Source organism: Tursiops truncatus, chromosome 20 (genome assembly GCF_011762595.2).
Source record: "Tursiops truncatus isolate mTurTru1 chromosome 20, mTurTru1.mat.Y, whole genome shotgun sequence".
Lineage (NCBI taxonomy): Eukaryota > Metazoa > Chordata > Mammalia > Artiodactyla > Delphinidae > Tursiops > Tursiops truncatus.
Window position 1 is genome coordinate 39,575,279 of NC_047053.1, and position 14,563 is coordinate 39,589,841.

Consider the following 14,563-nt stretch of genomic DNA (forward strand, 5'->3'; position numbering starts at 1 on the left):
TGACTTCTTTTTTTAAACTGACTTGTCTTTTAGGAAGGGGTTGGGGTAGGGGGGAAGGGTAGAGTGAGTTAAGAGCCCCAGGGACTCAATTTTCTCAAGTATTTGAGACCCAGAGAAATGGGTGTGGCCTCTGGTAACTGCTTTGCCTCCTCTTGCCTGTACATCTCCAAGAAAATGTTAAACCTCAGTCAATGTCTCTTTTGCTGTCTCTCACTCCCTCTCCCTGTCTCTCTCTCTCTTAGAAGTGGGGGCGATGAGAAGCACAGGGGAGGGGTGACTTCTGCCTGCTGGAAGCCCAGGCCAGGCTAGGAGGTGAAATGCAGGAAACAGATTTCAGGCGCTGCTCAGCTTCTGACCAGAGGGAGATCATATCCAGGGAGCACAGCCAACACAGAAGCTTCTGCTACCTTCTGTCCTGCCCCAAGCCCAGGTTCACTTCTGGGTCAGTAGAACAGCGGATGGAGACGAGTTAGTGAGCTGGAGAGAAACTAGGTTCCAAAGAACAGAGAGAAAGACTTCAGTCGGGAGGGAGGGCCAGTGATGGCTGGATGAATTTATCACACAGGCTGGGGTGGAAGCCAGGGTGACAGAGGACAGAGAGAGATTGAGGACAAGGAGGGACTGAAGACTGAGACCGAGGGGAAAAAGGCATGTTGTGGCCACCGTGGCTCTGATACTGAGTTTATGCTTCTGTTTTCTCTGACCTGAGTAACTTCACTTCTCCGTGACATGCTTATGATTTTGTCTCCACCTCCTGCTGGCTCCTGTTCATGGTCAGTTGCACAACAGTCAGTGTTGGAGGGAAAAGGAATAAAGGAAGGCTGGTGTGCACCCCTCATCCCATCCTGTTTTTATAACATGACACTCATGGCCTTGAAACCCATCTCCAGACCGAGAGTGTGAGTGTTTGCAAGCGGTGAGTGTGCGTGTGTGTGTGAATGCTCGCTCACGAGCTTTGATCTGAAAAAGGGACGGTGGTGTGTCTCTCAGTCACGTCATGGAGATGACAGCCCTCCACGGAGATGACGTGGAGATGACAGCTCTGGCCCAGGCATCAGTGGACACGGGGATCGTGAGCTCATCAGCCCGGCTGGGGTCAGGAGGGCTGCAAGGTGGACCTCCAGCCCCTACCCCACCAGCTCTCTTCCTAAACCCCTGAGGCTGGCTGGATCGTTCGCCTCAGACTTCTGGTCCAGCCGTAGGAGGGAATCATAACCCAGGATGTCAGGTTCTGAAATAACTGGTGTCCCCAAGGCCAAGATCTTTAGGACTTGGGCCCATTGCCCTATAAGAGGAGCTGGACAAGGGGACGCCTGAGGCTTAGGTCAGGGGCATAACTGGACTTCCAGGAATGTAGACATGGGAAGTCCCTGTGAGGAGCACAAGATATGCTCGCCTGCCTCTGCTCTCCTGTAGCCCCCTGAGAAGGGCTCCCTCTGAGGGTGCAGGAGAAGGATTCCTACATGCATTCAACAAAGATTTCCCCAGTGCCTCCTACATGCCAGGTACCTTGAAAGGCACTAGGATACGTTATGGAATAAGATGCACAATGTCTACCCTCAGGGAAGAGAGGGGCCAGTAAAGGGTCCGTTACATCAGGGAATTTGCCAGGGGAGGTAGGTGGAGGACATAGCAGGGGCTCCTAACCCGGACTTAGGGATTGAGGAGGCTTCCTGAGGGACCTGATGTCTAAGTTGATCCTGGCAGAGGAGTAGAAGTTGGCCGAGGGAGAAGGAAGAGAGCGAGATAAGGTTCCAGGAAGAGGGAACAGCATATTCAGAAGCCAGGAGGTGACAAACTGGCCCCATCCAAGTACCCAAGTTCATTGACATGTGTGTGGGCTGTGAGCAGAGCCTGGAGGGCCAAGCAGGGGGCAGAGGAGGCAGGTCCTTGCAACCACGGTTACCGTAAGGAAAATGGGGAGCCATGGAAGGATTCTAAGCAAGGGAGTGACAGGGTCAGTGTTGCCTCTGAGGACATTGCCTCTGGCCCAGATACAAAGAATAGAGTTGACAGAAGGCTTAGGCACGGGAGGTGGGTCAGGGGGAAGAAATGATGGTGGCCTGAATTCAGGGTGAGGCTGGGGGAGGACTCCTGTGAGAATGTGGCCCAAGGAGGCCCTGTTTGCAGAGTGCCCTGATCAGAGCCCCATCCTGGATGCCCCCCTCCCGCCTCCCAACTTGTGCTGAGATCACAGGGAAAGTAAGAAAGGATGCCTGGTCACTGACTCTGGTCTGCAGCCCCTGACCTCCTGAACGGAAGACCATTGCTTTTTTTTTTTTTTTTTTGGCATGCGGGATTTAGTTCCCCTGCAGCAGAAGCGTGGAATCTTAACCACTGGATCGCCAGGGAAGTCCCCTGTATGTCCTTCTTCTGAGGAAAGTCTCCCACCATCCCAAGTCACCCAGTGCAACCTTTGTGTCCTTGTGTCACCTAAGAGGCTGTGCCCTTTCTCACTCATCCACCCAATCAGACACCGAGTCCTGTCAACTCCACCCACCACATCGCTCAGACCCCTCCCTTCCTCTCTGTCCTCGAGGTCACCGGCCTCATCCTGGCCCTTTGTTTCCTGTCCAGTGTCCTCCCCACGTCTGTCCCACACCCAAGCCCCACTCCACACTGGAGCCAGAGCCATGTCCCCAGAATGCAGATCAGAGTGCACTGACCTGGGTGTCCGGGATGGTTCCGCTGGCCACACAGGGCCTCTGGGGCAGCAGCTCGACTCAGGCACCACGTCCTGGGGCCCAGTCCTCAGCCTGTGGGCTGGGAGGTGGGCTCTGGCTCCCAGGGATAAACGCATCTTCAGCACATTCACAGAGGCTGGGGACAAGTTGGTCCAAATGAAAATAAGACCTAGTGGGGGAAGCAGGACGTGTGGTCCTGTCTTCTGAGTAATTCTCCAAAAGGGACAACTTTTCAACACGTTTTTAGGGTGTTTGACATGATGATTGTGAAGCCGAGGATGAAACGATATCAGAGGAAGCGATGTGACAGCGAGACACTTAGGGAAGGTGGGCAGAGGGGACACCTTCTTCTGAACCAGTTCCCCCACCAGGCAAGGCAAAGGCTCTCCCTCCCACTCCCTGATCATTACCCACCTCCCATAGGAGAGCCTGGGGATACCCGCCAGCGTGGACATTCTTGACCTGTGCTTGGTAGCACTGGTTGGGACATAAAACATTAACCGTCCTCTTAAAGGTGTGTTCTTAGCTGGGAGGTAAGACCAGCACTTATGAAAGGGCCCAGAATGAAGTTCCCAGGCTGGAAATACCTGCCTTGTGGCCAGGGCTGGGTTTGACCTTAGATTCTTCTCCCCCTTATTATAAAGTCCACATGGCCCATTTCAAATCGAGACAGGCTGGGACCTGGGACCCTTTACGGGAGTGCTTGCACTTGTACCTGGACAAATGTTTCCTGGAGCCACAGATCACAAAGACACTACAAGGGACTGAAAATAACTGCACGCATGGGCAATCGGGGCAACTATGAACCGTAAGATACAAGAAAACCACAAACCAACTGCCACTTCTGAGGTGCCGGGAGCAAAAGCAGGGTACTGGGCATGACCCCTGCACACAGCACCACCAAGGGGGTGGGCAAACACCTCAGCCTCCCCTCGGGCCCGACCCACCGATCTGCCCCCAGCCTCACCCTCACCCTCACCCTCACCCCACGTAAGGAATCAGCCCAACCTCCACAGAGAGCAAGCAAGGGAACTTGTGTTTGTTTGCTTTTAATTAATTTATTTAGTTATTTAGTTTTGGCTGCGTTGGGTCTTCGTTGCTGTACGCGGGCTTTCTCTAGTTGCGGCGAGCGGGGACTGCTCTTCATTGCAGTGCGTGGGCTTCTCATTGCGGTGGCTTCTCTTGTTGTGGAGCACGGGCTCTAGGCACGTGGGCTTCAGTTGTTGTGGCACATGGGCTCCGTAGTTGTGGCCCACGGGCTCTAGGGCGCAGGCTCAGTAGTTGTGGCTCACGGGCTTAGCTGCTCTGCGGCATGTGGGATCTTCCCGAATCAGGGGTCGAACCCGTGTCCCCTGCACTGGTAGGCGGATTCTCAACCACTGCGCCACCAGGGAAGTCCTGGGAACTTGTGTTTTGTTCTTACTCCTTCCTGCTGCAGCATGAGTCCCAATAAAGCCTTGCCTGAATTCCTCCTCTGGCTTCTTATCAATTCTATCAATTAAAGAGTCCAAGGACACGGGTCAGTAATAAAATGACCCCTTATGTGGAATTCCCATATCAAAATAGAGCTGGTTGCATAACCAGATGATATTTGGAGAATCTCACCTTTCTGGTGTTGATTTCCCTGGTTTTACATGTTCTGAGATTTCTCACTGTCTTTCCGCAATTACTACTTTGCTTAGACACACACCTCACAAGGCTCCCTGACCTGACCTCTTCTGCCCGCCCCCCTCCCATCCCCACCTCACACCCCCTAAGCTGGCCTTGGCCGTTCCCTGCCCAGGCCCAGGATGTTTCAAGTTCCTGTACCTTTGCAGCTTCTGTTCCCTTCGGCTGGAATGCCCCATCCAGTCTCCTGCAGGCGCACGCACTCTGTCTACAAGGTCGGTCTAACATGGCTTCCTGGGGAAGAGCTCTTGGACATGTCCAGGTTGCAAAGGATTCTCCTCCAGGCTCACAAGAGATGCATGTCCTCTCTCTGGATCCCTCAGTCTCTCCTAGTTCCCCTCAGGACCTGGCTGCACAGAGGATGGCAGTCTCCCACACATCACCTGCCCAAGAATGGAGGCCACTTTGCTCTCTGCCTCTGCAGTATTTTGGAGGCGGGTTTCCTGGAAATGAGGGTTGTGGGCAGCTAGGTTATGTTCACAGCCAGTTTCCAGGCACCCTGACCTCTGCCGTGCTCCATCAGTCCTGCTCAAGTGGGGAGGGATCTCTGTTACACTGAAACTCCCCACCCCCTCCAACGCCCCCCTCATGCTCCCCTCCAGTGATTTAGGGTGCTCAGGGCCTCCAAGATGTTGACCTGGGTCAGCCCTTGAGCTCCCCAGCTCCTCCCAGGTGCTTTATGTTCTCAGCATGACTCTCCAGTCTCCTATGGGTGCCAGTAGCATTCTGGTTGATGGGGGAGCCGTAGACTGTGATGAGGGCTTTGTCAGCTAGAGGACGGAAGGAGGGAATCTGGTTGGAGGGGTGTGCACAGGTGAGTTTTGCTTGCGGCCTTGTAGCCAGGAGAAAGGCCGTATCTGGAGAGTGGAGGAGGAGTCCAAGGACAGTCCCTTTCTGCCCCTGTCACTTCTTCCACTTGCCTCTCTCCAGGTGTATCTCCCAAACCGATCCCTCCCCCACTTCGTTCCACAACCTTGAACCTGTGTGTTTGTTTTGGAACAGGAGGACAGAGGCTTACTTGAGCCACTTAAAGTCCACATTCCTACATCAGCCCCACCTCCCGAGCCTGGCCTGACCACTGATTCCCCCAGCCTCCACCCCCTGCCAACCTCCTGCCCTTGGATGTTTGTCTTGAGTATACCCATCATGCCATTGCCCAGAAGCCCCACCCAGAGCCAGGAACCTCCAGAGACTGAAAGGGGCATCGTGCACCCAGGTCCTGTCTGTCTGTCTGTCTGTCTTTCTATCTTGCATTCCGATTCAAGAGCCTGGAGGCAGCCAGGAGCTTTAGCTATGGCTGTCTTTATTCTTTTGTTCTTGTGGAGTGTTCTGGTGATGGGCCTGGGTGAAGGTGGTGCTGGGAGTGAGGAAGGAATTGGGAAGGAGTGTCATCCCAGCCAGCCTCCCCTCTGCCCCTCTGTATCCTACAGTGCCCAGCCCTGGACACACCCTGGCCAGAGCCAGCTGTTTGCAGACCTGAGCCGAGAAGAGCTGACGGCTGTGATGAGCTTTCTGACCCAGAAGCTGGGGCCAGGCCTGGTGGATGCAGCTCAGCCCCAACCCTCAGACAACTGCATCTTCTCAGTGGAGCTGCAGCTGCCCCCCAAGGCTGCAGCCCTGGCCCACCTGGACAGGGGGAGCCCCCCACCTGCCCAGGAGGCACTGGCCATCGTCTTCTTTGGCGGACAACCCCAGCCCAATGTGACTGAGCTGCTGGTGGGGCCGCTGCCGCACCCCTGACCACACCCACAGTGCCCACTTCAAGGTGGATCTGGACGCAGGTGGTAAGACATCCTGGCGGAGGCCAGGATTCCAGTAAAGGGGGCTGATGTCTCCATGCCTAGATTTAAAAATTGTCATTGAAACATCAAAAATGTAAAAGTATAAGAAGAAAATGTGAAAGTCATCAAATTCCTCAGAGATTTTCACCCTTAGATGGTTATTCTCTCATGCTTAAAAAAAGTCTTTCCTTTTTTAAAATGGTGCATCTGCACTCTAGAATATATTACAGCATATACTATGTATATGATATACTGATACACATTTTTAGAATTTTACCACCAAATTTCTATCATAATGTACATATATTTTGTCACTTCTAATTTCTCACATAACAACGTATTACACTCAGGCAAACAACAAATATTTACCGAACGAATGCGTATTTGTGCCAAGCACTGCACTAAAACAATGTAACAGAAGAAACAATATCCCTGCTCTCAGTAGGCTGAGGTTGTAATGGAGGAGTGGAGAGCACAGTGGAGGGCTCCTGGAAAATGTGAGAGAAACAGTTTTTTTTAATTGAAGTTTACTTGACTTAACAATGTTGTGTTAATTTCTGCTGTACAGCAAAGTGATTCAGTTATACATATATATATTCTTTTTCATATTCTTTTCCATTATGATTTTTTTATTCATTAATTAATTAATTTATTTTTGGCTGCTTTGGGTCTTTGTTGCTGCACGCAGGTTTTCTCTAGTTGCTGTGAGCAGCGGCTACTCTTCGTTGCAGTGCCCGGGCTTCTCATTGCAGTGGCTTCTCTTGTTGCTGAGCACGGGTTCTAAGTACACGGGCTTCAGTAGTTGTAGCACGTGGGCTCTAGAGCACAGGCTCAGTAGTTGTGGCGCACGGGCTTTGTTGCTCCGCGGCATGTGGGACCAGGGCTCGAACCCATGTCCCCTGCATTGGCAGGTGGATTCTTAACCACCACGCCACCAGGGAAGTCCCCCATTATGATTTATCACAGGATACTGAATATATTTCCCTGTGCTATCCAGTAGGACCTTGTTGTTTATCCATTCTATATATAATTGTTTGCATCTGCTAACCTCAAACTCCCAATCCATCCCTCCCCCCCGGCAATCACAAGTCGGTTCTCTATATCTGTAAGTCTGTTTCTGTTTCATAGATGTGTTCATTTGTGTCCTTCTTTAGATTCCACATATAAGTGATATCATATAGTATTTACCTTTCTCTTTCTGACTCACTTCGCTTAGTATGATAATCACTAGGTCCATCCATGTTGCTGTAAATGACATTATTTCATTCATTTTTATGGCTGAGTAGTATTCCATTGTGTGTGTATCTGTACATATATGTATGTATGTATGTGTGTATCACATCTTCTTAATCTAATCGTCTGTTGATGGACACTTAGGTTGCTTCCAGGTTTTGGCTATTGTAAATAGTACTGCTCTGAACACAGGGGCGCATGTATCTTTTTGAATCACGGTTTTGTCTGGCTATACGCCCAGGAGTGGGATTGCTGGATCATATGGAAACTCTATTTTTAGTTTTTTAAGGAACCTCCATAGTGTTTTCCACAGTGGCTGCACCAATTTACATTCGCACCAACAATGTAAAACGGTTCCCTTTTCTCCACACCTGAAACATTTTTATGCTTAACTTCTCTGTATCTCAGTTTACTCAAGTGTAAAAATGGTGTAACAGTGCATTCCTCATAAGACTGTTGTGAGAATTAATGATGACTATTTAAAAATATTTTTTTCTTTTGAAATAACTTTAGACTTACAGAAAAGTTGCAGACATTATATAGAGTTCTCACATACCCATCACCAGCTCCCCCTAATGTTAACATCTTGCATAACCACAGGACAATCACAACCAGGAAATTAACATTATTACAATACTATAAACTACAGACTTTATGAGAATTTCATCAGTTCTTTACTGATTTCCTTTCTCTGTTCCGGGATCTAAACCAGCAACCCACCTTGCACTTAGATGTCCTATCTCCTTATGGTCTCCTCCAGTCTGGCAGGTCTGTAGGTTTTCCTTGTCTTTCAGGAACTGACACTTTAGAAGATACTAGTCAATCATTTTGTAGAATGTCTTTCAGTTTGGGATTCTCTGATATTTTCTCATGATTGGGTTGAGCTTGTGTTTTCGTTTTTATGGAGGTTTTTTGGTAAGAAAACCACAGAAATGACTTTATACCCTTCTCAGAGCGTCATATCAAGGGGTATGTGATGTCCATATGTCTTATTACCAGTGATATTGGCCTCAAGTACTTGGTTAAGGTGGTGTTTAGCAGCTTCCTCCATTGCAAAAGTTACTGTTTTTCCGTTTTCAGTTAATAAATATTTGGGGGAAATTTTTGATGCTATGCAAATATACTATTTCTTTTCTTCTCAAACTCTTGCCCACGAATTTTAGCATCTATTGGTGGATTTTTCCTGCAACAATTATTATTACTGTCCCATTTACATTTTTTCTCTTATTCTTTATACATTTATTAATTGGAATTCTCCATTAAGAAAGTGTTATCCCTCCTTTTTACTTTATTTATGTATGTAATTATTTATTCATAACTGTATGGACTCATGGATATTTTATTCTAAGGGTTATAATCCCATACTATCATTTATTTTGTTCCTTAAATTGTTTCAGCTTTGGCCATTGGGAGAGCCTTCAGGTTGGTTCCTGTGTCTTGCTGACATGCCTCCATCCTTTTCTGAGCACTTCTTTACTTCCTGGCACCGCAAGATATTCCAGTTACATCTTGTATTTTCCCTGCTCCAGCCCGGAAATCAACCACTTCTCCAAGAATCTCTGGTTCCTTTTATTGGAGAATAGTATTTAGAAACCAAGATCTGGGTACCAGGTGTGCTCATTATTACTGGGATGTCATTGCTTTTAGGCTCTCTCATCGGACTTAGCTAGAAAATACATGTATGTATTCTAACTGACGCACACATCTCTCTTTATCTCTACATCTAAGCTATGACAACTCTTAAAGCACTTGGAACGGTGCCTGACACACACAGAGAAGTATTAGTTATTATCGTAAGTATTATCCACGTGAGCCTGCTTGTGCGGATGTACCGGAAAAGGAACTCTTGGCCTTTGTCGTCTACAAGTCGAAACTGTGGAGTGTGGGCTAGGAGCAGTAATTCACAAAGGGAAACTGAGGGTTTGCTTAATCAGTCTCTGCTCTCTTTGATCTTTGGAAGGTATGGAGGGAGCTTCCGGCATGTTTTGGTTTACTGCTCTTTGGTCTCAGATCACTTAAGTTGAGTCCTAATATAGAACCTAGTTGGACTCCAATAAAATCATTCAAAACTCCAACTATTCAGGCAACAGACTATGTCTTTGGCCTTGCCCCTTATTCCTTGCCAATCCCCAAGCAATAGAAAACACCGCTAAGCTCCAGCAGTGTTGGGCCTGGGCTCTGACTCTCCTTCCCTCTGACCTGCGTGTCTGCTGTCCGTGTGTGGTGGAGCCCCTTTGTGTTGGTTTCCTCTGGGTACTGGTGTGTAGGCAGTGTAGAGCCAGACTGAGACCTGGGTCCCCAGCACTGCCATGAAACTAACCACGTGCCCTTGGTGACAAACCGGGGCACATTATTTAAATTCTCTGAGCCTCAGTTGTCCCATCTGTACAATGGGGACAACTATAGTTCCTCCTTCATCAGGTTGTTGTGCACGTAAAGCATCAATCCACGTAAAGCCCTCAACACACTGCCTGTGCAGAGCTCCTCCAAGTTCCAAAAATATGAGCTACTGCTGTGATTATTTTCACGAGAAGGCAGTTCTAGTGACGCCAGGGGGCTTCAGATATGAGCAGCAGACCCTTTCCTCAGGTCAGAAAGAACCTGGTCCTGCACGTTGTCTGCTAGACTGCTCCAACCTCAGATAAACCCCCCTCCCTTCAGCTCCTCAGAGGCGGAAGGTCAGTGGAAGCCCGGTCACAAGGCATCTGGGATTATTACCAGTGATGATATCAAGAAGAAAGACCTTCTTCACATCTCTGGATCAGGGACATCTTGGGGAGAGGGGAGGGAAGAGGGGGCACACTCAGTCCGGCTTTCTCTTTGGCCCCCACTCTGAAGCCAGGTGGGGACAGAGTCCAGAGGGGGTGGAGCAGCTGCATGGCCAGCCCTCCCTCCCCCCTTCCCCCCACCATCTCCACTTCACCCCTGCAGGACTGGAGAACTGGGTCTGGGCTGAGGACATGGCTTTTGTCCCTACGGCGGTACCCTGGAGCCCCAAGCACCAGATACAGAGGCTGCAGGTGACCCGGAAGCTGCTGGAGACGGAGGAGCAGGCCGCCTTCCCCCTGGGAGGTCCCTCCCCTCGCAACCTGTACCTGGCCAGCAATCACAGCAACAAGTGGGGTCACCCGAGAGGCTACCGCATCCAGACAGTCAGCTTTGCTGGGGAGCTCCTGCCCCAGAACAGCTCCATGGAGAGAGCCTTGAGCTGGGCAAGGTGGGTGATGGGGTGTCAGAGAGGCACTGAGGGAGGCAGACTGTACAAAAGGCTCCATGTTGCTGGGAACCCAGGTTCCCCCACCTCCCATGGGTGTGTGTACATATACACACTCACGATCACACATTCACACACACACACTCCTGCAGCCACAATCTTAGGCCGCTCAAAATGAAGCCTCCTGCGTGGATGAATGAATGGAAAGATATGTGCTGAACCAAATATGATAAAATGCTCCAGGTGGAATCTAGGATGGTCACTAGACTATTCTTTTAACTTTTCTGTATGTTTAAAGTGTTCACAATCAAGGTTGGAGGGGAAAACAAAGAGAGCAGCACAGATCTGAGGGAATATTCCCTAAAATGCAGGCACATGGGATACTGAAATTCACCTAAGATGGGAATCAGGCCACGTCTGTGCACATGCGTCCAGGCCCTGACTCCCATCTGCATGGACGCGTGAGCGACAGTCCCACCTGAAGTCTGAACAATGGGCTGGTAGATGTTTGAGATACAGGATATTGAGCAAATGCGGGAACTTTGTGAGAGAGAGAGAGAGAGAGGGAAGTGGACAGAGAACAATAAAGAGGCTGGACAACATAAGACCTTTATGCTCGTTTCCCCTTTGTGTCCTCTCTTCAGTGCAGCTTCAGTCAGCAGGATGGCTCGACGACCTTGTGGGTCTGATCCAAATCCCCTGCAGGTACCAGCTGGCTGTGAACCAGCGGAAGGCGGAGGAGCCCAGAAGCATCAGCATCTATAATTTGAAGGACCCCTGGACCTCCCACCCTGGACTTCACTGACTTCCTCAACAACGAGACCATTGCTGGGCAGGTGAGTTGAGGGGGAGGGGGTGGGCATGAGGGGGGAGGCCGGGGGAGCAAGGATGAACCTCCTTACTCTCTCCCAAGGCAGATTCCTCTAAGGGTCTTTAGAACCCACTAAGGAAGAAAGCGCTATGATGTCACATTTTTCCTGGGCTGCTGAACTCAGCCCTCCCATACAAGGCCACTGGGGGAGGCGGACATGCCCTTAGCAAAGCCAGACCTCACGATCCTCTTTCTTCGCCCCCTTAGGACTTGGTGGCCTGGGTGACAACCGGTTTCCTGCACACCCCCCATGCAGAGGACATTCCCAACACAGTGACTGTGGGGAACAGCGTGGGCTTCTTCCTCCGACCCTACAACTTCTTTGACCAGGACCCCTCCATCGATTCTGCCGACTCCGTCTACTTCCGGGAGGACCAGGATGCTGGGGCCTGTGAGGTCAACCGCCTGCCTTGCCTCTCCCAGGCTGTGCCGCCCACCTCCCTGCCTTCTCCCACGCGGGCTTCTCCCACAACTAGATGGATGGGGAATGTGGCTGGGGCCCCAGGGCCAGGGAGTGTGGGGAGGGGAGGGGATGGGCACTGGATGGGGCAGTCCTCTCTCTCGCACCATCCTCCCTTCCCTCCCCCTCCCTGCTGGGAGCATCCTGAGTCTGTGATGCCTGACACAGGGGGTTCTTACCTTTGTTGACCTCAAACCTCCTGGGTTCCTGTCGCAGAGTAGAGAGGAATGGTCAGCCGGGAGTCTAAAGTGATGGCCATACTTTTCCCAGAAGACTCCTGTTTTTTTTAACAGTTTTTTAATCTTATTTTTAAAATGAGATGTAATTCATATACCATAAAATTCGCCCTTTTAACATGTACAGTTTTAATGGGTTTTAATATATTCATAAAGTTGTGCAACCATGACTACTATCTAATTCCAGAACAATTTCATCACCCCAGAAAGAAACTCCAAAATCTGTTAGTAGTCACTTCCTATTTCCCTCCAACCCATTCCCAATTCTAACCTTTCTGTCACTACAGATTTGCCTAGATTCTGGAAGTTTCATATAAATATATTCATACAATAAGTGGTCTTTTGAGGTTGGCTTCTTTCACTCAGTGCAGCGTTTTTGAGGGGCACCCATGTTGTAGCAGGAATCAGTACTTCATTCCTTCATGGACGAATAATATTCCATTGTACGGATAGACCGTATTTCGTTTCCACTCTTTGGTTGTTCCGGATAGTGCTGCTATGAACATTTGTATACAAGTTTTCATGTGGACAAATGCCTTCATTCCTCTTGGGTATATACCTGGGAGCTGAATTGCTGGGTCCTATGGTAATCTATGGTTAACGTTTTGAGGAGCTGCCAGACACCATTCCAAAGTAACTGTACCATTTCCTTTCTTTTCTTTTTTTTTTTTTTTGCATAACATAACATAAAACTTTTACTTAAACTTTTATGCAACATACTTATACACAACATAAAATGTACTCTTTGGCCATTTTAAAATGTACAATTCAGTTACCTTAAGTACATTCAGAAGTTTCTTGGGCCTCCCCAGCTCCTCCTTTGCCCTGGGTCTTGAATATGAAGGTGAGGCATCTAGAGACGAGCTGTTCTCTGGAGCCCCAGGACAGGGTCCCCACGAGGCCTGTGTCCAAGATCTTAGGAAGGTGCTTCCCTCAATTCCCTGTCACCCAGCTTCCTCCTTCTCTCTCCTTTCTTCCCCTTGTCCTTCCCCTCCTCTTGCTGCTTCAACTTCCACTCCCTGGTATTTCCCTCTGAGGTCCTGGGGGGAAGTCCCTGCTGGAAGTCCCCTCAGGTCCTATAATCCCCCACCCCAAATCCCCTCAGCTTTGGTGTCCTCCTCTGTCCCTGGGATGGGGAAGCCTTGGGCATACAGGGGACTGTGGAGCCAGGTGTGTCCCAGTGGGGACAGTCTCCGCCTAGTCAGGCAACAGCCTTCAGGGCCTCACATCCCTGTTGCCCCTCCTGGGGCATGGACTTTGGATGGCTATAAATGAGAACTGGGACATTTTCCAGAAAGGAGTGTGGGAGCATGAGTAGGGTGGGGAGGAGGTAGACCTCAAAGACCGAGTTTTCTCAGGTGCCTCCAGGCTAAGGGAACCCACGTGGAGTGCGGTGTCTACTTCTATAGTTTGACCTATCCTGTCAGTGTCTTTTCTAGAGGGACCTGTGAGGTCAGGAAGAGAGGGGGTTCCTTCCCCAGCTGGAAGCCCAGGCCACAGACCCAGCCCTAGGGAAGGACACTGAGTGGGCAGGCCCTGGCCAGAGGGGAGTTCAGGGAACAGAGACTTGGGTCCAACTCAGCTTGTGACCAGAGGGAAACTGGAAGCTCAGACCACACGGAAGTCCCATCATTTCCTGCAGGAACTGCCTGGACCCAGGCTCAACCAGGTGAGCCGGGAAGGCATTGAGTTCTGGCAAACGGACCTTCACCTAAAGACTAAACGCAGTAGGAGACACATTCCCATCGAGACTGGCAGCAGCATATGGTGAAAAGTGCTCGGATGGGGACGGGGTGAAGGCAGAGCTGGGTTAAAGAATTCAACGAGGTCATGCTTGAGAAGAACCTGGCACCTGATCCATGGTAAGTGACCCTCTAGGGGAAAACTCAGCGTTCAGTGGACCAGACAGAGATCTGCAGTTGCCTTAACGCAAAGGCGCTCAACCTTGACAGGACACCGAAATCACTGAGGAGCTTGTAAAACTCCACACACCCACGCCGCGTTTCAGCCCAATAAAATTAGAATCTCTGGGGGTGACGCTCAGACATTAGCAGCTTTGAAATTTCCCCCAGCTGATTCTAACGTGAAACCAAGGTTGAGAAAAGCCTGGGATAGCAGTTCAGTTCCAAACCTGCCAGAGGAGCATGACCAAGAATCTAAGAAAGAAGGCGGCTGTCAGACGGCACAGAAAAGAGGCATTACAGAGCCTGCCCCAGCAGTGACAATGCACCCGTGTCTGGAGCAGAGGACCCGGCCCAAGGCCAGGACTGTCCAGCCCTGGAGGCACAACAGCCACGTGGATGAGGGCTCCAGGCCCTCTCAAATCTCTCTCATGACTCACGACCAACTGCTGCCTCTGATTCGCAGCTCAGTGGGCCAGCTTCCCACCACATCTCAGTCATGGAAAGAAAATGGG

General features: G+C 50.2%; 1 pseudogene; it reads left to right on the forward strand.

Moving 5' to 3' along the window:
- The first annotated feature begins 144 nt into the window (after positions 1-144).
- LOC101316731 (primary amine oxidase, liver isozyme-like) lies at positions 145-13,783 on the forward strand (annotated as a pseudogene).
- The last annotated feature ends 780 nt before the right edge of the window (positions 13,784-14,563 follow it).